The sequence below is a fragment of the Mauremys reevesii genome, linkage group 12 (genome assembly GCF_016161935.1).
Source record: "Mauremys reevesii isolate NIE-2019 linkage group 12, ASM1616193v1, whole genome shotgun sequence".
Classification (NCBI taxonomy): domain Eukaryota; kingdom Metazoa; phylum Chordata; order Testudines; family Geoemydidae; genus Mauremys; species Mauremys reevesii.
In genome coordinates this window covers 43,769,960-43,791,974 of record NC_052634.1, presented here as the reverse complement: position 1 = coordinate 43,791,974, position 22,015 = coordinate 43,769,960, and the positions used below count along the sequence as shown (strand labels likewise).

The 22,015-nt window shown below is 56.8% G+C and overlaps 1 protein-coding gene and 2 non-coding genes across 3 annotated transcripts in view; 1 reads left to right on the top strand and 2 right to left on the bottom strand.

The window, feature by feature from the left end:
• The window catches only part of LOC120375429 (zinc finger protein 551-like), a gene marked incomplete at both ends in the record, with an annotated part of 536,130 nt that overhangs the window by 448,318 nt on the left and 65,797 nt on the right, over positions 1–22,015 (bottom strand). The gene's annotated exons all lie outside the window — the stretch shown is intronic.
• On the top strand, positions 5,355–5,426 carry TRNAC-GCA. The gene has a single exon. It is a non-coding gene; the product is annotated as a tRNA-Cys (tRNA).
• Positions 9,912–9,993, bottom strand: TRNAS-GCU. The gene has a single exon. It is a non-coding gene; the product is annotated as a tRNA-Ser (tRNA).

Below are 22,015 nucleotides of genomic sequence, written 5' to 3'. Positions count from 1 at the left end.
ACGTTTGAACCCAAAGTACTGGATCTTGGGAGCAATCCCCCAGAAATGGCATCTTCCACTTAACAAATGCTTTCTAAACCCATCAGCAGCAAACACTTAATACTAGTGTTTGTCTGAGAATAGAGGGAAGGGGAGTGTTTACTCCAAAACATCCATGAGCGAAAGAGACAGAAAGAGCAAGGCTGTCCTGAAAGAGAATGGATCTGTCTGGAGACAAAGCAGAACCTGAGAATGAGCAACAGTGTGAAAAGAAGAACTTCAAATGTGTGTTAGGTGTTAGTTAGGTTGGTCTGACAAATTTCAAGAAAATACCAATGCTCGTAGACTGATGCAGACACTGGCTGCTTCTGATCTTTTACTGAGAGTTCATTGAGAAATATTTTCCTTAACTATGTTATGGAATATTGGGTGGGCTATGAAGGCACCATTCCTCCTGCTTTCGCCCTTGGAGACAACATGGCTACATGGCATGCAGCCAGTGCTCACCTTCCAGTCAACTGCTAGAGAAGACAACACAGACAGGGATGGCAGCAGGGCAGACTGGAGCTCCGCGGAGATGGTGGGACCAGGTCTCATCAACGGGGAGGTGGCCACCCCAGCATGCACAAGGCTGAGCCAGCAAGTGTGGTGTGTGCTCCACGATGCCCTTACTCCCTGCATGTGGTGGTGGAGGGCAGTTACTGAGTTCGGGTGGTCTGGCAAATTTAGGGCTTGGCTACACTTGCAGAGGTAGAGTGCTGGGAGTTAAACCACAGCAGGGAAACTGCTGCCGTGTGTTCACACTGACAGCTGCAAGCGCACTGGAGTGGCCACATTAGCAGCTCTGGCAATGCCACAGAGAGCAGTGCACTGTGGTAGCTATCCCAGTGTGCAAGTGGCTGCAACGTGCTTTTCAAATGGGGGGCCGGGGTGGAGTATGACAGGGAGTGTGTTGTGTGTACGTGGGGGGAGCGACAGTGTGTTTGGGGGGCTGAGAGTGTGTCAGCATGCTGTCTTGTGTGTTCGGACAGCAGCAGACCCCCCTCTCTCACACACACACTCACAACAGCAGCAGCATTCCACACTAATGGTTGCTTTGTCCCGGAGCAGATAAGCAGCCGGCTGTCAGAAACGGAGCTTTCAAAGGGGATATCCGCATGCCTGCAGCCGATTTCAAAACAATGACCAGAGTGGGCACTTGACTTCAGGGGATTATGGGACATTTCCTGATGCCAAACATAGTGCAGTGATGCAACACGTCGTGCACACTGATGCCAGGGCGTTTCAGCAGGGCTCAGCAAGCTTTATACTTCTCATGGAGGTGGATTACCGGGAGCGCTCCAGCTGCAGAGCCCAGGTGCTCCATGTGCCTTGCCAATGTGGACACCTCAGGAGTTAGGGCGCCCGGGGCTGCTTTAATGCGCTCAAACTTGCAAGTGTAGCCAAGCCCCTAGACTATGTCACTTGTGTGACTTACTTGGGCTATTGTAATAAATATAATAGACGTGCAATGGTCAGAAATCGCACCAGCAGAAAAGTATATTGCAGGGAAACCGTAAGGAAATTAAGAGTTTAAATTATCCTCCACATGTCCCACATCCCACTAAAATGAATCCAACCCACAGGTCACATGTATCAGTGTCAGGATGCTACATTGTTAGCACAGTAAATGAAGCTGCAAAATAAATGATGCTTAAATGACCTCACTCTATTTTTTACAATCCGGTATTAAGAGGTAATAGATACAGATGGACACCAGGCAGGGTCGCTTGGAGGACAAAGCCTTTATGCTTCCATCCCCCACCACTGTCAAGTTTTAGCAAATTAGGACAAGTCAGCAAATAAGAACAACCTCAGGTCTCAGTAACTGCTGCAGGTAGCAAAGTCCTACAGGGAGCATTTTCTGGCACTGCAGCTGCGCAGCTCTGCTTCCCGGCTCTTCTCGGGCTCCTGCTTTCCCCTTAGCCCTGCCCCACTCTGGCCCAGGCAGTTCCAGCTCCCACGGAGGATGGGACCCCCTGGCCTGGTGACTCCCTCATTACACTGCCTGGCCTGTCAGTGCAGCTAACTTGAAGCTTTGGCCTCTCCCCATTGCCCCTGGGGACTGTCAGTCTCAGGGGCCTGATTTCCCATTGGCCCTTCCCCCTTCTATTGGTGCTGGGAACTAGCCAACCAAAACCCCCACTAAGTTTTAGTAAGGGTCAACCGTCCTTTACTCAAGCCGGCCCTGTGAGGGTCACCGATGCACAGAGACAGCAGCATGAGCTGGTCCGATGGTGTAATGTTCCATGGGCATCCTACTAGATTGCCAGCTGCTTTTCAACTGCACTGTGGAGACTGTTTGTGTGTGGGGAGAGATAGTGAGTGTGTTGGGGAAGAGTGAGTGTGTTGAGGTAGGCAGGAGCGGATCATTATTATCCCTACTTGAAAGAGGGAGACAAATAAGGCTGAGAAAGGAGAATTGACTTGTCTTAGGTCACACAGCCAGTCAGTGGCAGAGTTGGGAATAGGACCCAAGAGCCCTGATTTTCAAACTAACCATCAGATCTTGAATTTCAGACATTGAATGACCTGAATAAAGTGCTCTCAGATGAGCTCCAGACCAACAACAGTGCACAGTAATTATTCAGCAAGTATTTGAGGAGAACTGCAATGTTAGAGAGAATCATGAACTGCTCAGAGACAATTAATGCAGAGAAGCAGCAACATTCATCAAACATAGAACTGGTTCTGACTTATTTACTTGGTCTTCAAAGAGAACAACAAGGACCTGAGTCTCCTCCCTGTCAGTAACCCCCTGCTCAGCCAATCAGGGTAGAGACTGAGGACGGGAGGCTGAGGGTTCTCACCAGAGAGCCCAAAGGATGGCCCAGGTCACCGGTGGGGATCACTGCCCGAGCACTATTTCAGCCCCACATATTTGGGTGGCCCTCCCACAGTGGGAGCTGCCGAGCACTCCCCATAACACACACACACACACACACACACCTCGTTCCTGGTGTTGGGAGGAACAGGTGAAAGGAGCAAGAGACAAAGAGAAAGGAGGGAGGGATGGATGGAGGAAAAGGTGAAACAAAAAGGACAAACCCTAATGACCACAGTGATTCTAAGGGACAAAATCCCAGGTGCGGAATAAAATTCTGCCTCCTTAAGCTTCTGTTTTCCATGCCTAAAATTCAACTGTCACCAGATGGATCAGACTGAACAGGTTTCAAACCTCGAGGAGGCTCTTACCTTCTAAACAGGGACGGCTGTTTTCTAGTAAAATCAGGAAAAGGGAAGGAGAAAACTTGAAAGAGGTTCCTCCTGGCGCTCACGTCTGTGAACCCGAATACTCTCTCGGTCCTCAAAGAGAGACCTGGAGAAGGAGACTTGCTGAAGCAAAGCCACAGGGGTCTCTGAGGTTTCCCTGGCCCCTCGCCCCTGTCCTGCCTGCCTGATGTCAGCATCTCTCTGTGAGGTCACCACCTCCCCACCACCTTTGACCAATAGTCTGAGGTCCTGCAAAAGGCCTTTGTGATGTCACTGCCACACCCCTCCCTTGCTGTGCTAATGTCCTGCCCCTGCCCAGGCACTTTGGAGGTTTGAGCTACTCCCTGTGGATCACCCCACTCAAGGAGTGTGCGTTCTAGGAAGCAAGCCGGTAGTTTTGGATCATCTGCAAATTTTGTCAGGTCACTGTTTATTAGATCATTTATGAATATGTTGACTAGTCCTGGTCCCAGTACAGACACCACTAGTTACCTGTTTCCATCCTGAAAACTGACCATTTATTCCTACCCTTTGTTTCCTATCTTTTAACCAGTTATTGATCCACGTGAGGACCTTCCAGAGGTGAAAGTAAGCCGGTATGTTCCGGTATGGGGTACCGGCAAGAGCCGGTATGCTGTGCCAGCCCGGCCCGGCTTCCCCAGGCTGGTGATTTCAAGGGTCCAGGGCTCTCTGCTGCGGCCGAAGCCCTGGGCCCTTTAAATCACCTCCCGAGCCCCCTTGCCGAAGCCCTGGGGAGCAAATCACTGCCGTGGATGCTGCTCTGTCCCGCTCTGCCAACACAGAGCCGGGGTGGCAGAAGCTTCCTTACAGTGGGGGGGGGCACCATTGTCCAAACTGTGGCACCCCCATGACACCCTTTCCCCAAGGACCCCCACTCACAGCACCTCTCCCCCTGAGGCCACACCCACAGACGCCTCTTCCCCAAGACTGCACCCTCCCCCCCTCCATCATTTCTCCTAACAGCCAGTAAAGAGTGGTGGGGCCATGGTGCTCTAAACCCCCTGTTCCAGCACCCCTGACACAGAGCTAAGCAGGCAGCAGTGTGTGTGCGTGTGTTGCAGAGAGTGCTGTGCTGAGCTGAGCCAGTGAGAGAAGGGGGGCTGATGTCGTGGCTGTTCCCTGCCTCAGGACTGGTTGCTTCCAGCAGCTGTCTGAACTTAGAGACAGTGTGCGACACACTCACTCTTCCGCAACGCACACACTGTCTCTCCCCACCACGCACATTGCAGTTGAAAAGCAGCTGGCAATCTAGTAGGATGCCCATGGACCAATGGGCATCCTACTAGAAGAAACCTGATAGAAACCTGATAGGATAGAAACCTGCATCATGCGATGCAGCCCGTGAGGCATTGCAAACCTTTCCCAAAGCACCCTGCAGCCAGCTACCCACAATGCACTGCTCTCTGTGGCAATCCAAGAGATGCTAGCATGGATGTGCTCTGGTGACACAGGGTGGACATGCAACAGCTGTTCAATTAAAACACTTTAACTAAAGCCACATTATTCTTTCATGTAGACATAGCTTAAGAGTGAGACAAGACCCAGCTCCACTGAAACTAAAGAACCACAACTTCCTCTGTAGTTGGCAGGATTTGTTGCCCTCCCCTAGACTCTCTACAATTTGTTTCTGTAGTGTGGGGGGGCGTGAAAACTGGACACAATGCTCCAGATGTGGCCTCACCAGTGCTGAATAGAGGGGAATAATCACTTCCCTTGATCTGCTGGCAACGCTCCTACTAATCCAGCCCAATATGACCAGTTACCCATATTGAATGCAGGCACAGCAATATCTGATACATTGGTTGCTGTCCATTCAGGGGGTTATTTCCCACCTATTCATAAATAATGAAGCTGCTCTAAGTGGAGGGGAGAGAGCTGTCCCGTCCGTGCAGTTAACCCATCTCCCCGAGAGGTGGTAGCTATGTCACTGGGGGAAGCTATGTTGGTGGGTGTGCAAGCTGTGGTGTCTACATATATATATAAAGTTTAATCAAGCCCCATTTTTAAAACCCCTGTGGTCTGGGAATAGAAAAGGAGCTCTCTGAGGCAGAGCCCGTCCTTCAAAATCCTTAAGATTATGGACTTGGCTGTGTAAATGTCATGGGGGTATAGCTCAGTGGTAGAGTGTTTGACTGCAGATCAAGTGGTCCTTGGTTCAAATCCAAGTGCCCCCTCACAAAGTCATTCTTTCAGTAAAAATATTTCTATTTCAGGAGCTCCACTAAATAGGGATCCCTGAAATGAATGGACACACTCAATGTTTTCCTGCGCAAATGCATAAAAACCTAGCAAACATGTCCCCAGCTGAAATCAGTTCCAATCCTCTAAGTGTCTAGGTTTGTTTTCATCAATGAAACAAAGGCACATGAAGACACATTTGCAGGTCCTTGGCCTCCATGGGCTACAATGTGCAGAAGAACAAGAACCACATCCACTTGGGAGGAATGGACTAGTCTGTATTACATTTGGTAACTAAGTTGCCATTGGGACTGAAAACTCTCCTGGGGGTGGACAGGAATCTCTTAGAAAAATAAAATAACCAAGATTTAGCAAACTCCCTGTTACACATTCAAACCTCTCTTTGTGCACATGGCATCAATTGGGGCGCTAATAAATGTCAACCTTCCTTTAACACAGATCGTTGTTCCTTGTAACTTTCAGACGCATTCAAATGGCAGCTGTTTACAGGTCATGTGCTGCTCAGTTCATGAGCAGCAGCAGAGTCTCTGTACGTTTACCAACCATAGAGCTCATTATGTCTGCCTCTAAGTAAGTGCAGAGTTATTTCAATGGCTCCTACACTGACATCTGCTGCCCCTTCTGGCTGGTTAATTGCACTATTTGGAACCTGCTCCTAAAATTACACCCTTCCTGGGAGTGAGTCAAAACTGCCCAAGGAAACCCCTTTGGGTTTCAAGTGCAGTACAAGCAGGGAGGTGAGGGGCAAGCAGAGGGGTCTCAGAGGTTCTCCTAGGGAGCAGGGTCGGGGGCTAGTAGTCATGCCTGTGGGGTTCTATTCCTGGCTGTGGGAGGAAAGAGGTGTCTAGTAGATTAGAGGTGGGGGCCTAGAAATCAAACAAAAAAAACATCTCCCTTTTCAGCTTCAATGCTCATTGAACAAGAACATGGCTTCTCATCACTTTGGTTTCAGAGGAGCAGCCGTGTTAGTCTGTATCCTCAAAAAGAACAGGAGTACGTGTGGCACCTTAGAGAATAACAAATTTCTTAGGTTCTGTTGCCATCATGTGGCCATTTCATTTCACTTCTTATTGTTAAAAGGTTTGGGTACTTTGCACAGAAACATCATTTCCTTGGGAGAGATGGAGAAGTGGAAGCCGCATTGATTTAATCCTCTGAAAATTAGATAAGGATTAAAATATTCCCCAGACAGCTCAGTCCCAACCGTTCTTCCTCACTGCTGCCAGTGAAGCTCAGTTCTGTCCCATGGCCCCAAGAACTGCTGGGTGCAAGTCCTGGGTCTGATGTGAAGTAAGAAAAAAAAGATAATGGAGGCACCCTATCCCCTAGAACTGGAAGGGACCATTGAGTCCAGCCCCCTGCCTTCACTAGCAGGACCAAGTACTGATTTTGCCCCAGATTCCTAAGGGGCCTCTCAATAATTGAACTCACAATGCTGCATTTAGTAAGTAAATGCACAAACCACTGAGCTATCCCACCCCTAAACAGCATAGGAGTGACTCTGCCTGCCTAGACTTTTCTATATATAAATTGAGACACCATGCTTGAGGAAGGAGATACAGATGTGTCGTTTGATTGTTTTTCTCGTGTTAAATGTACTTGATCATTTCCATGGCAAAAATACTTGTACGAGACCATGAAAAAAGGAAGAAACTGTGAAAATACCCATGGGAGAAAGGGGGTTTCTGAGAGCTGGGGTAGATATGGAGATTTTTATGAAAGGGGGAGAGGCCAAAGTAGGGCCTTTAGCTGGAGCAAAGGGGGAGGGTTTTTTGGACAGTTTCATTTTAGCCAGCCTCACATCCTGTAGTCCCTACTTCCCCATCCCACCAACATGTGACCTAGCGCCTCCCCACTGGTAAAGCCACCTCTGACAGCCCCACTGGACTGGCCTCCAGAGCCCCCAGCACGCCCTCTCCTAGCTGGATCCCCTGGCAGCCAGAGCTCTCCCCAGAACTGCCGTGGTTGCTCCCCTGGAATGGTAAAAATGCACTGAGGGGACTGGACCACTGACCTATCAGCTCTTAACACTCAAACTTTCAGTAATGCTGTTATCAGTGCCTGTGAGTGTAATTTAAACAGCTGTACTGGGCTGGACCAGAGGCCCATCTAGCTCTGTGTATGGTCCTCTGAGAGTAGCCAATACCAAGTACACCCAAGAGTTCATCAACAAGGTACCACTGGGAGTTGAACCCAGGATCTCTCATTTACAGAACAAGCTCTTAGCTAGCTAAGCCATGGTGCCTGCCTGTGGTGAAAACACACTGTCTGCTCACACCTGACTTCCTGCCATCCCCACTGGGGCCTGAAAAGCTTTGCTTGTGTTTGGATTCTGCAAAGCAGAGGAGCAGGTGAGGTTTTCCTTGCAAGCTGTGTGTGTGTGTGTGTGTGTGTGTGTGTGAATCTTTGGCCAGGTCTGCACTACAAAGTTATTTCAGCATCATTATATTGCTCAGGTGTGTGAAAAACACACAACGCTCCCTCGGTCAGCAGCTTGTGGCTGGTGCACACACTGCAATGCCACGTCTGGCGACAAAACTGCCCTGTTTTGGTGACAAAATAAAACCACCTTGACGAGAGGCCTAGAGCTTTGTGCAGCAAACTTAAAGCGACAAATTGTCAGTGTAAATGCTGCTGGTCATTATATCACCATAACTGGCCTCCACCAGTATCCCACCATGAACTCGCCTGCCCTGCATTCCTGCTACAGAGGCTGGGCCCCTCCCCTTTCATAGCTCCAGAAAGTTCTGACAGCTGAGCTGCTGTCTGCCCTGAGGCTGGGTTGATATAACTGCATTGCTTGGGGGGGATGTAAATTTTTTAAACCCCTAAGTAATGTAATTACACCGACCTAATTTTGTAGCGTAGACCTGGGCAAAGAATCACTCACGCACTGCGGGCGTAAACCTTCCCCTGCTCCTCTGCTTTACAGAATCCAAACATGAGCAACACTTGTCAGGGCCCAGTGGGGATTGACAGAGAGTCAGGTGTGGGCAGACATGAAGCTTTAAATCACAGCAGGTGCCATGGCTTAGCTGGTTAAAACCTCAGTTTTGTAAACAGGAGATCCTGGGTTCAACTCCCATTGCTGCTTTTGGGGCACCTGGTATGGGTGTTTCATTGCACTGGAGACGTATCCTAACATTAAGTTTACACTGTGATTAACACACCCAGGGCACCTGTCTCAAAGCCCAGTTCAGCTGACTCAGGGTAATGGGGCTTGGGCTGCAAGACTATAAAATTACAGTGCAGACATATGGGCTTGAGCCCAACCTCTGAGGCCCCACGAGGGGTGAGGGTTTCTGAACCCAGGCTTCAGCGTGAACACAAATATCTGCACCACAGTTTTTAGCCCCTCAGCTTTAGCTCCATGAGCCCAAGTCAGATGACCCAGGCCAGCCCTGCTGCCACCTTTATCCCTGGAGAGATGGACTCTAAGGCTACGTCTCCATTGCAGTGTAAGCCCAGGTGTGGCACGCTGTGCTCAAAGCAGCACCTGGAAGCCCCATATTCACCACTCTCATATAATGATGAGATGGTTTGTACAAAGTCTGCCTTGTGAGGTGTCATTTCAAAAGTCTTGATCTGTTGAACATTAATATTGTGTTGGATTGTGTGTGCTCGCATTGGTTGGGAAGTTATGAAGTTTTGCTCTGTGTGCGTTACTGGGATATGTTATGAGGTTGGGAAATGCCCCCCACCAGCCTTTCAGGTGCGACAAGGGAGGAGCCAGACTCGCTGCTGGCCCATTGAAGGGATCCACACTCCCAAGGACTATCCCAGGAACCGTGTACAATGCAGGCTTCTCCGAGATAGCACAGCGACAATGGACACTGCTTGACTCACATGGTAGCAAAGGAGCTTCCTAGCAAGTTGGAAGAAGCTATGAAAGACGGGAAGAGACATCATGACTTGGCCTCTCTCCCCCACAGCTCAGCAGCTGGAAACACACCTGGAGGAGAAAAAACTGAACTGATTCAGAAATCAGAAGAGTATAATAACAATAATACTTTCAAACCAAAGTCCCCAACCAGACTAGTACTGGTTTTTCAGCAGAAAATTTCCAGTTTGGGGAATTTTATTTTCTGAGTCAGACCTTGCCAAGGGAAGCAGGGAGAAAATGTTTGAGTTGCCTCCTTCAGAGCAGCTTGGCCTAGACACTAGCTCTGGTTCACTGCTCTGGCCTTGCTCGGGTTGATGGTATTTTAATAATTTGGGCAGGTCCCAGGGTGTTTGGGGGAGATGATGAGGATGTTCCCTTTTGAGATAAAAACTAAGAAATACAGCACTAGAGAATTTCTTTTTTTAAGAAATCTGGGATTTAGACATTTTATTTAAAGCAAGGGAGTTCTGAGTTTCTGAGAAGGTTTTTGTTTGCAAGAAGGAACATTGTTTGATCTGTCATTGTACCAAAGGGGTACATGTTTGTCTACAAAGGAGGGGCGACGACTAAAAGCATCCGATGAGGATGGGATTTGAACCCATGCGTGCAGAGCACAATGGATTAGCAGTCCATCACCTTAACCACTCGGCCACCTCATCTGAGCTGGCAAGAAGAAGACAGGAGGAGAAATCTAAGGCCAGCAGAGATAGGGACAATAAGGAGTTTTTAAACACTAAGCGGAAGCAGGGCTGAATGAGCTCCCCCTCACATCTAGTGAGGAGCTGGGGAAAGACTTCAGGAACAGAGCGTGTTTGCACAGACACACCTACTCTGCCTAGCTATGCAGCATGATGGAGCCACTTTCCCAAAATGACCAGTTTTGGCTGCTGGTGGGTTACAAATCACTTTAGCATTGAGTGGAATGAAATGTTATTATCCTTCCTGCATGAGTGAGGGCAGCAGAACATACCTAGTCCGTCCTGATGGAGGGCTGGGTGGGTGAGGAATAGCTTTATTGGACTGCATAGAAGCCATTGAGAACATCACCTAAACCAGGGGTCCCCAAACATTTCACTCTGTGCCCTCTTATCCATGGCTGTGGACCTCGGAAACCCCAATCGGAAACCGAGGCTGGGAGTGGGGCTGTTGCTTGCAGGGGAGAGGGGTGCAGACAGGGGTAAGGGGGTCGAGGCTGAGCTGGGAGCCAGAGCCCCAGGCTGAGGGTGGGGTTGGAGAAGAGCTGGGGCAGAGTGGTGCTGAGTGCTGCTCCCTCCATGGGGGCTGGCTCAGACCCTGAGGTGCCCCTATGAATGTTCCTCTGTGTCCCCCTAGGAGTCATGCCCCACATTTTGGGAACCACTGAACCCTCCTCGCTAAGCAGGGGCTAGTGATGCCAAAGCCCAGGGAAAGGGAGAACAAGTGCAGGGCCCCCAGCACTGGAACCATGTGAAGGGGCTGCAGGAGAGGGGCAATGGCTGGTGGCACAGGGAGTTAAGGGCAAAGGGGGCACAGGAGGGGGCAGGAGTTAGGGGTGAAGGAGGTGCAAGGGTTGGGAGTGCAGGAGCTAGTGGTAAAGGGGGAGTGGGGATCGTCCAGGGGCAATGGGGAAGTGCCAAAGTACAAGCTTTGCTCAGGGCACCATTTTCCCTAATGCTGGTCTGAGCAAACAATTGGAAATGACCCTTCAGTGAGACCAGAACCATCATGTAGAAAAGCCCCTTTGTTAAGTGGTGGTGGCTGAGGGCTTAGGGAGATGGGTTAAAAAACAACAGGCATCTCTCTGTGAAGGTTTGATTCTTGCCTGCTGGGCAAGGCTGGTGTGTGGTGTCTCCATGGCTGCACTTTCAGTGTCTGATCACCCACGGTGTCACAGGGAGCCAAGTCTAGACATATTCAGAGGCTCTATGCCAGGGTTTCTCAAACTTCCTTTCACTGCAACCCCCTTCAGCTAAAAAAAAAAAAAAACCTTACTATATGGCCCTGGAAAGAGGGACCAAGCCCCTCCACACCAGGCAGGGGCAGGGGGGAGCCAAAGCCTGAGCCCTGCCCCAGTTAAGGGAGTGCAAAACCAAAGCTTGAGGGATTCAGTGCTGGGGCTCAGACTTTTGGCTTCAGCCTCAGGCACCAACAAGTCTAATGCCAGCCCTGGCAACCCCATTAAAACAGGGTTATGACCCACTTTGGGGTCCTGACCCACAGCTTGAGAACCACTGCTCTATGCTGAGGGGAGAGAGTTTTCCTGTGGGTGTAGTTAATCCACTTCCCAAGAGGTGGCAGCTATGTCAGTGGGAGAAGCTATATCGGTGGGTGCAAGCTGTGGTGGTTGCCACATTTAAGAAGTTTAATCAAACCCCATTTTTAAAACCACCTGTGGTCTGGGAATGGCAACGGAGCTCAATGAATCAGGGTCTGTCCTTCAAAGTCCTGGAGATCACAATTCTATACTCCTGTTGTCATGGGGGTATAGCTCAGGGTTAGAGTGCTTAACTGCAGCTCAAGTGGTCCTTCGTTCAAACTCCTGTGTTCTCTTATAACCTTCTTTCCTTTTTTAAAAAAAAAAACATTTTCATTTCCATTCTCCATTCTGTTCAGGGGCTCCACTATACGGGGGTGCTTTAAATGAATGTAAACACTCAACATTTCGCTGTCCAAATGCATAAAAACCTAGCAAAGCTGTCCATCAGCTGAAATCCGTTCCAATCCTCTAAGTGTCTAGTTTATGTTTTCATCAATTAAACAAAGGTATCATACGAATGTACATTTGCAGATCCTTCTTCTCCAGGAGCTGTGCTGTGCAGAAGAACAAGAGCCACATCCAGCTGCAGTTCAGGAATCTGATGACCAAAGAGCCAATAAATGTTCTGAGGGCTGGAGAAAAATGCCTTCTAGTGAGCTATTGAAGGAGCTCAACCTGTTTAGCATATCAAAAGAAGATTGAAAGGTGACTTCATTGAAGTGTTGAAGGGCCTTAATGGAGAGAAGAGATTGGGTATAAAAGGGCTCTTTAATCGAGCAGAGAAAGGCATAACAAGACCCAATCGCTGGAAGGTGAAAAGAGACAAATTCATATTACAAATAAGACACAAATATTCAACAGCGAGGATGATTCACCACAGGAACAAGCTACCAAGGAAAGTGGTGGATTTGCCATCTCCTGATGTCATTTAATGAAGACTAGATGCCTTTCTGGAATGTGTTTGCCCCAAAAGTAGCTATTGTGTCATTCAGGAGGCCTGTGATATGCAGGGGGTCAGATTAGATGCTCTAATGGTCTCTTCTGGTCATAAAGTCGACCAATTTCTGAAAAACTGAGTGTAGCATTGGGAGCAGCGTCTGATGTTTTCCTGTCTAGCCGGCTTGCTGCCTAGAACGCTCCTTGAGTGGGGTGATCCCCAGGGAGTAGCTCAAACCTCCAAAGTGCCTGGCCAGGGGCAGGACATTAGCACAGCAAGGGAGGGGTGTGGCAGTGACATCACAAAGGCCTTTTGCAGGACCTCAGACTATTGGTCCAAGGCGGTGGGGAGGTGGTGACCTCACAGAGAGATGCTGACATCAGCCAGGCAGGACAGGGGCGAGGGGCCAGGGAAACCTCAGAGACCCTGTGGCTTTGCTTCAGCAAGTCTCCTTCTCCAGGTCTCTCTTTGAGGACTGAGAGAGTATTTGGGTTCACGGACGTGAGCGCCAGGAGGAACCTCTTTCGAGTTTTCTCCTTCCCTTTTAGTGATTTTACTAGAGACCAGCCGTCCCTGTTTAGAAGGTAAGAGCCTCCTCGAGGTTTGAAACCTGTTCAGTCTGATCCATCTGGTGACAGTTGAATTCTAGGCATGGAAAACACGAGCTTAAGGAGGCAGAATTTTATTCTGCACCTGGGATTTTGTCCCTTAAAATCACTGGGGACATTAGGGTTTGTTCTTTTTGTTTCACCTTTTCCTCCATCCATCCATCCCTCCCTCCTTTCTCTTCGTCTCTTGCTTCTTTTGTCCTTTCTCCTGTTCCCCTCCCAAAACCAGGAGCAGTGTCGGGGTGTGTTTGGGGCGGGGCAGAGAGGGGATGGGCGGCACTGGGGAGGGGGAGATTGGGGGTGTTGGGGCGGGGTAGAGAGAGGGGATGGGCGGCACTGGGGAGGGGAGCTCGGGGGTGTTGGAGCAGGGGCAGAAGAGGGGATGGGCAGCATTGGGGAGCTCGGGGTGTTTGGGGCGGGGCAGAGGGGATGGGCGGCACTGGGGAGGGGTCCTTGGGGATGATGGGGCAGGGGCAGAAGAGGGGATGGGCGGCACTGGGGAGGGGAGCTCGGGGGTGTTTGGGGACGGGGCAGAGAGGGGAAAGGGAGGTCGGGGGTGTTGGGGCGGGGCAGAAGAGGGGATGGGAGGCACTTGGGGAAAGGGAGCTCGGGGTGTTGGGGCGGGGGCAGAGAGGGGATGGCGGCATCGGGAGGAGCTCGGGGGTGTTGGGGGCGGGTCAGAGAGGGAGAGGCGGCATTGGAGGAGGTGGAGCTTGGGGGTGTTGGGGCGGGGCAGAGAGGGGATGGGCGGCACCGGGAGAGGGGCAGCTCAGGGGTTGGGGCGGGGCAGAGAGGGGGATGGGTGGCACTGGGGGAGGGGGAGCTCAGGGGGGTGTTTGGGGTAGGGACAGAGAGGGGGATGGGCGGCACTGGGGGAGGGGGAGCTCGGGGGGGTGTTTGACTGCGGGAGCAGAAGAGGGGGATGGGCGGCATCAGGGAGCTCAGGGGTGTTGGGGACAGGGGCAGAGAGGGGATGGGCGGCATCGGGGAGGAGCTCAGGGGGTGTTGGGGCGAGGCAGAGAGGGGATGGGCGGCACCGGGAGGGGAGGTCGGGGGTGTTGGGGGCGGGGCAGAGAGGGGATGGGCGGCACTGGGGAGGGGAGCTCTGGGGTATTGGGGCGGGGGCAGAAGAGGGGATGGGCGGCACTGGGGAGGGGGAGCTCGGGAGGGGTTGGGGCGGGGCAGTGAGGGGATGGGCGGCAGTGGGGAGGGGTGCTCGGGGGTGTTGGGGGCGGGGCAGAGAGGGGATGGGCGGCACTGGGGAGGGGAGCTCAGGGGTGTTTGGGGGTGGGGCAGAGAGGGGATGGGCGGCACTGGGGAGGGGGAGCTCTGGGGTTTTGAGTGCGGGAGCAGAAGAGGGGATGGGCGGCATCGGGGAGCCTGGGGTGTTGGGGCAGGGGCAGAGAGGGGATGGGCGGCACTTGGGGAGGGGGAGCTCGGGAGGGGTTGGGGCGGGGCAGAGAGGGGATGGGCGGCAGTGGGGAGGGGAGCTCTGGGGTTGGGGGCGGGGCAGAGAGGGGATGGGCGGCACTTGGGGTGAGGAGCTCAGGGGTTGGGGCGGGGTCAGAGAGGGGATGGGCGGCACTGGGGAGGGGAGCTCAGGGGGTGTTGGGGGCGGGGCAGAAGAGGGGATGGGCAGCAGTGGGGAGGGGAGCTCAGGGGGTGTTGGGGGCGGGGCAGAGGGGAGGGGAGCTCGAGGGGGTTGGGGGCGGGGCAGAGGGGATGGGCGGCAGTGGGGAGGGGAGCTCAGGGGTGTTGGGGGCGGGACAGAGGGGAGGCGGCAGTGGGGAGGGGGAGCTCAGGGGGTGTTTGGGGCGGGGCAGAGAGGGGATGGGCGGCACTGGGGAGGGGAGCTCGGGGGTTGGGGGCGGGGAGGAGGATGGGCGGCACTGGGGAGGGAGCTCAGGGGGTGGGGGCGGGGTCAGAGAGGGGATGGGCGGCAGTGGGGAGGGGAGCTCTGGGGTTTGGGGGCGGGGCAGAGAGGGGATGGGCGGCAGTGGGGGAGGGGGAGCCAGGGGTTGGGGGCGGGGAGGAGGGGAGGGCGGCAGTGGGGAGGGGCGCTGGGGGTTGGGGCGGGGCACAGAGGGGAGGGGCGGCAGTGGGGAGGGGAGCTCCGGTGGGTTGGGCTGCTCAGGAGCCGCCTCGCGAACGCCTCAAGGCCACGTGACGCCCTCTCGGAAACTCCGCCTCTCCCGAGACAGCCAATAGGAAGAGGAGGCAGAGCCCTGACCAATGGGAGCGCGAGAAGAAACCTTCCCCCCCCGCCCAGTTCCAGTGTGAGGTTGGGGGCTGCAGTGACCAGAGCCCCCAGCAGGGTGCTGGGGGGGGGGGGCTGCAGTGCCCAGCCCCCCCAGCAGGGTGCATGGGGGGGGGGGCTGCAGTGACCAGAGCCCCCAGCAGGGTGCAGCGGGGGGGGGGGCTGCACTGACCAGACCCCCCAGCAGTGTGCATCGGTGGTGGTCTGCAGTGACCAGACCCCAGCAGGGTGCATCGGGGCTGCAGTGACCAGAGCCCCAGCAGGGTGCATCGGGGGCTGCACTGACCAGACCCCAGCAGTGTGCATCGGGGCTGCAGTGACCAGAGCCCCAGCAGGGTGCAGCGGGGGGGGGCTGCAGTGACCAGAGCCCCCAGCAGGGTGCATCGGGAGGGGGCTGCAGTGACCAGAGCCCCCAGCAGGGTGCAGCGGGGGGGGGCTGCAGTGACCAGAGCCCCCAGCAGGGTGCAGCGGGGGGGGCTGCCTTGACCAGAGCCCCAGCAGGGTGCAGCGGGGCTGCAGTGACTAGACCCCAGCAGGGTGCATCGGGGCTGCAGTGACCAGAGCCCCAGCAGGGTGCATCGGGGGCTGCACTGACCAGACCCCAGCAGGGTGCATCGGGAGTGGGCTGCAGTGACCAGAGCCCCAGCAGGGTGCATCGGGGCTGCAGTGACTAGGACCCCAGCAGGGTGCATCGGGAGGGCTGCAGTGACCAGAGCCCCAGCAGGGTGCAGCGGGGCTGCAGTGACCAGCGCCCCCAGCAGGGTGCATGGGGGGGGGGGCTGCACTGACCAGACCCCCCAGCAGTGTGCATCGGGAGGGGGCTGCAGTGACCAGAGCCCCAGCAGGGTGCACCGGGGCTGCAGTGACCAGAGCCCCAGCAGGGTGCATCGGGGGCTGCACTGACCAGACCCCAGCAGTGTGCATCGGGGGCTGCAGTGACCAGAGCCCCAGCAGGGTGCATCGGGGCGGCAGTGACTAGACCCCCCAGCCGGGTGCATCGGGGGGGGGCTGCACTGACCAGACCCCCCAGCAGGGTGCAGCGGGGACTGCAGTGACCAGAGCCCCAGCAGGGTGCAGCGGGGGCTGCAGTGACCAGAGCCCCCAGCAGGGTGCAGCGGGGGCTGCAGTGACTAGACCCCCAGCAGGGTGCATCGGGGCTGCAGTGACCAGAGCCCCAGCAGGGTGCATCGGGGCTGCACTGACCAGACCCCCAGCAGGGGCTGCCGGCCGTGGGGTTCCTGCAGTCTGGTGCCATTCACAGGAGACCCGCAGCCTGACCCCACCCCTGTCCGAGCTCCCGCCCTGCCCCAGCCCACTGCCTCTTGAGCAGCCCCCTGCGGTGTCACCACTACCCCCGGCTGTGTCCCCGCAGCTTCCCAGCCCCAGCTCCTCGGTGGGCCCCACACTTCCTCCTGAAGCCTGCCCCATTCCCCTGAGTCCCAGCTTCACCCCGACATCTCTCCAACCCACCTCCCCATTGCAGCCTCTGCCCCCAGTGCCCCATCCCTGCTCCCGGGGCTTGAGAGGCCCCACCCCGGCCGCTCCACTCCCCACAATGGGCAGCTGCTGGCGCTGAGGAAGGGGTCTGGGCCAGGCCAGGTGCTGGGCCGATCCTGGTGAAAGAGAGACGAGCCGGCAAGGCTGAGAGGCCCTCCCTTGTCTGGGGGGACAGGGGCTCCACAATTTGGCCAGTGTCACCCTCCCCATCCAGAGACGTCCGCTCCCAGCAGGCCGTGCTCCATCTCCACCCCGCAGGGGAGCCCCAGTCCAGCAGTGCCCCCATCAGCAGCCAAGCCGGGAACCTGCCCCTTCTCCCCTGCGAGGGCTGCAGGACTCCCTGCCCCCGCAGCACCAGCCTCCCCCCATGTCCCCGGGGTGGGGTGGGGGAAGGGGGGATTCTTTCTTCCCATTGCCCAGATCCCACCCCACCCGGGCTGCCCAGACGGGAGCCAGGGCTGCAGCAGTTGGCTGCTTCCCCAGGGCTACCAAGGAGCCGCCAGGAGAAGGGACGAGATTCTCCACGGCGCTGCAGCCGTTCACACTGGGACCCGTCTCACACGGGGGAAACTGAGGCACCAGGGAGGGCGAGATGGGCTGCACCAGCTCAGATTGGGAGTCTGTGAGAGAGCCAGGAATAGAACCCAGGAGTCCTGGCTCCATGGGCAGCTTGGGACTCCTCCACTTGGGAGGCTGGGCGGGCCGGACTGTGGCCCTGCCCAAGGCCTGGTGCCACTCAGCCTCCTCCTGCCAAAGCCCCGCCCACACGCCCCTCCACCCCGCCCACACTCCCCTTCAGCCCCGCCCACACGCCCCTTCAGCCCCGCCCACACGCCTCAGGACCCCTTTGTTCCACTCCCCTGACCCCCGCCCACCTCTCACGTCTCTTCCCCGAGGCCCTGCCACTGGTGCCTCTTTGCCCCCACCCCAAGGCCCCCACCTGCCTCTCTGCCGTTTGCACCCCCGGCCTCTCCCCCCACGGCCCCATGTGGCCGGATGGAGCTTGGGAAAGGGCGAAGTGAGGATGGGGCCTTGCGGGGGAGAGGACGCGCGGGAGCAGGGCCTCTGGGTGGAGCACAGGCCAGGTGCCTCCCTGGGCCCCTTATACCCACCGCCCCTGCCTGGCTCCCGGCCTCCCCGGCTCTAACCACTAGACCCCACGGCACTGGGACAATTTGTATAGTGGGAGGTGCTGAGAGCCAGTGAACAAACCTGTAAACCCTGCACAGGATGGAAACCACTTCAAGCCCGGGGGGGGCACCACGACTCGCCCCCCACTCCCTTCCCAGAGCCAGCGGTGGGACCCGGATACCCTGGCTCCCAACCCCCACTCTAACCACTAGCCTGCACTGCCCTCCCACAGCTGGGGAGAAGAACCAGGAGTCCTGGCTCCCAGCCCGGCCGTGGGTGGAGCAGGACGTACTGGCCATGGGCTCAGCTGGGCATCGCTTACCATCAGGCTGGATGGTATCCCAGTGCTGACCTCCAGCCCCACAGCTCTGCTGGTGCCCCTCACTCCCGACCCGCAGCCCCTTGGTTCCCCCCAGCACTGACGGTGCCCCTCACTCCCGACCCGCAGCGCCTGCTATCCTAGTCCTGACCTCCAGACCCACAGCTCTGCTGGTGCCTCACTCCCGACCCGCAGCCCCTGCTATCCAGTCCTGACCTCCAGACCCACAGCTCGGCTGGTGCCCATCTCTCCCGACCCGCAGCCCTGCTATCCCAGTCCTGACCTGCAGACTCACAGCTCTGCCGGTGCCCCTCACTCCCGACCCGCAGCCCCTGCTATCCCAGTCCTGACCTCCAGACCCACAGCTCTGCCGGTGCCCCTCACTCCCGACCCGCAGCCCCTGCTATCCCAGTCCTGACCTCCAGACCCACAGCTCTGCCGGTGCCCCTCACTCCCGACCCGCAGCCCCTGCTATCCCAATCCTGATCTCCAGACCCACAGTTCTGCTGGTGCCCCTCACTCCCGACCCGCAGCCCCTGCTATCCCAATCCTGATCTCCAGACCCACAGTTCTGCTGGTGCCCCTCACTCCCGACCCGCAGGCCCTTAGGCGTCCACCAGTTCTGACGGTGCCCCTCACTCCCGACATGCAGCCCCTCCTATCCCAATCCTGATCTCCACACCCACAGCTCTGCTGGTGCCCCTCACACCCGACCCGCAGCCCCTACTATCCCATTCCTGACCTCCAGACTCACAGCTCTGCTGGTGCCCCTCACACCTGACCCGCAGCCCCTCCTATCCCAATCCTGATCGCCACACCCACAGCTCTGCTGGTGCCCCTCACACCCGACCCGCAGCCCCTACTATCCCAGTCCTGACCTCCAGACTCACAGCTCTGCTGGTGCCCCTCACACCAGACCCAGCCCCTGGATTCCTCGCTGAACTGGAATCCAGTTACTGCGCTGCCGGTGCCCTCACTCCCGACCCGCAGCGCCTTAGGCGTACACCAGCTCTGACGGTGCCCCTCACTCCCGACCCGCAGCCTCTGCTTTCCCAGTCCTGACCTCCAGACTCACAGCTCTGCTGGTGCCCTCACTCCTGACCCACAGACCCCTGGGTTCCCTTCAGCTCTACCGGTGCCCCTCACTCCCATCCCGCAGTCCCCTGGGTTCCCCCAGCTCTAGTGGTGCCCTCACTCCTGACCCGCAGCCCCTGCGATCCCCGTCCTGATCTCCACACCCCCCGCTCTGCTGGTGCCCCTCACTCCCGACCTGCATCCCCCCGGATTCCCCGCTGCGCTACCCAGTTACTGCGCTGCCGGTGCCCCTCACTCCCGACCCGCAGCCCCTACTATCCCAGACCTGACCTCCAGACTCACAGCTCTGCTGGTGCCCCTCACTCCCGACCCGCAGCCCCTACTATCCCAGACCTGACCTCCAGCCTCACAGCTCTGCTGGTGCCCCTCACTCCCGACCCGCAGCCCCTAGTCTCCCTCCAGCTCTGCCGGTGCCCTCATTCCCGACCCGCAGCCCCTGCTATCCCAGTCCTGACTCCAGACTCACAGTTCTGCTGCTGCCCCTACTCCCGACCCGGAGCCTTAGGCGTCCACCAGCTCTGACGGTGCCCCTCACTCCCGACCCACAGCCCCCTGGTCTCCCTCCTGCTCTGCTGCTGCCCCTCACTCCCGACCCGCAGCCCCTCCGATCCCAATCCTGATCTCCAGAGCAACAGCTCTGCTGGTGCCCCTCACTCCTGACTTGCAGCGACTGGGCTTCCCCAGAGCTCCCCAGTCACTGTGCTGCCGGTGCCCCTCACTCCTGACCCACAGACCCCTGGACTTCCTTGAGCTCTACCGGTGCCCCTCACTCCTGACCCGCAGCCCCCTGGGTTCCCCCCAGCTCTAGTGGTGCCCCTCACTCCTGACCCGCAGCCCCTGCTATCCCAGTCCTGACCTCCAGACTCACAGTTCTGCTGGTGTCCTTCACTCCCGACCCGCAGCCCCCTGGATTTCCCGCTGAGCTCCCCAGTTACTGCGCTGCCAGTGCCCCTCACTCCCGACCCGCAGCCCCTACTATCCCAGTCCTGACCTCCAGCCTCACAGCTCTGCTGGTGCCCCTCCCTCCCGACCCGCAGCCAACTCGATTCCTCACTGAGCTCCCCACTTACTGCGCTGCTGGTGCCCCTCACTCCCGACCCGCAGCCCCTTGGCGTCAACCCGCTCTGACTGTGCCCCTCACTCCCGACCCGCAGCCCCTGCTATCCCAGTCCTGACCTCCAGACTCTCAGCTCTGCTGGTGCCCCTCACTCCTGACCCGCAGCCCCCTGCGCTCCCTCCAGCTCTGACGGTGCCCCTCACTCCCGACCCGCAGCCCCCTCGATTCCTCGCTGAGCTCCCCAGTTACTGCGCTGCTGGTGCCCCTCACTCCCGACCCGCAGCCCCTTAGGTGTCAACCAGCTCTGACGGTGCCCTCACTCCCGACCCGCAGCCCCTGCTATCCCAGTCCTGACCTCCAGACTCTCAGCTCTGCTGGTGCCCCTCACTCCCGACCGCATGGGTCACCCCTGGAGCAGGTTAACGCTGCAGGGTGACAGTGGGGTTGCTGCCCCTGTGAACAGCTGCTGTAGCACCGCCTGGGCAGGACAGGGAGACCCAGTTATACCCCTCCCCCGCCCCAGCCTGTATCGGGGGATGGGAGCGCTCACACCCTGGGGCCCCTGAGTTGGGACGGAGGGAGGCCCCCGTGCACCAGGGATGCTGTAAGGGCGAACAGGGGCACCCACCCCCCCACCTGAGATCTTCTAGGGGGGGAGAGTGGCCCCCACACACCCAGGATGTTGTAGGGGGGGACAAGGGCATCCACACTCCGGGATCCTCTGCAGAGGGATGGACACCCACACATCCAGGATTCTGTCTGGGGGGCAGAGGTACCCGGACACCTGGGCTCCTGGGCGGGGGAAGGGGGCACCGAAACATCCGGGATCTTACCTGGCAGGACAGCGGCGCCTGCAGCTCGACATGAGACGGGGGCGGGGGGAGCAGGAGCATTTCCCAGTTCCAAGCTGTCCCCGTCTGGCCAAGGCACAGAGCTCACAAGCAGAGTTTAAAGCTCCAGCTGCCAGACCACAAAACAAGCCAGGCTCCGTGGCTGGTGCCTGTGATCCCAGCTCCTGGGGAGGCTGAGGCCGGTGGATCGCTTGAGCTCAGGAGTTCTGGGCTGCAGGGGGCTGTGCCGATCAGGTGTCCGCACTAAGTTCGGCATCAATATGGTGATCGCAGGGGAGCTTGGGGTCCCCAGGTTGCCTAAGGAGGGGTGAACCGGCCCAGGTCGGAAATGGAGCAGGTCAAAACTCCCATGCTGATCAGTAGTGGGATCACACCTGTGAATAGTCCCTGCAGCATAGCCTGGGCAAGACAGTGAGACACGGTCTCTTTGTATACAGACACCCCCCGCAGAGCCTGCAGGGGGGGATGGGAGCACCCACACGCTGGGGATTCTGACTTGGGGGAAGGGACGCACCCAGGCAACACATATCTTGAAAAGGGGAACAGAGACACCCACAGATCCTGGATGGGGGCAGGCAGGGGAAACCACACATGGGAGCTAGTTCATGGGGTGGGGGACAGAGACACCCACCAGAGATCCTGGATGGGAGCACCCACATGATGGGGATCTTGAACTGGGAGGAGGGAAGCACC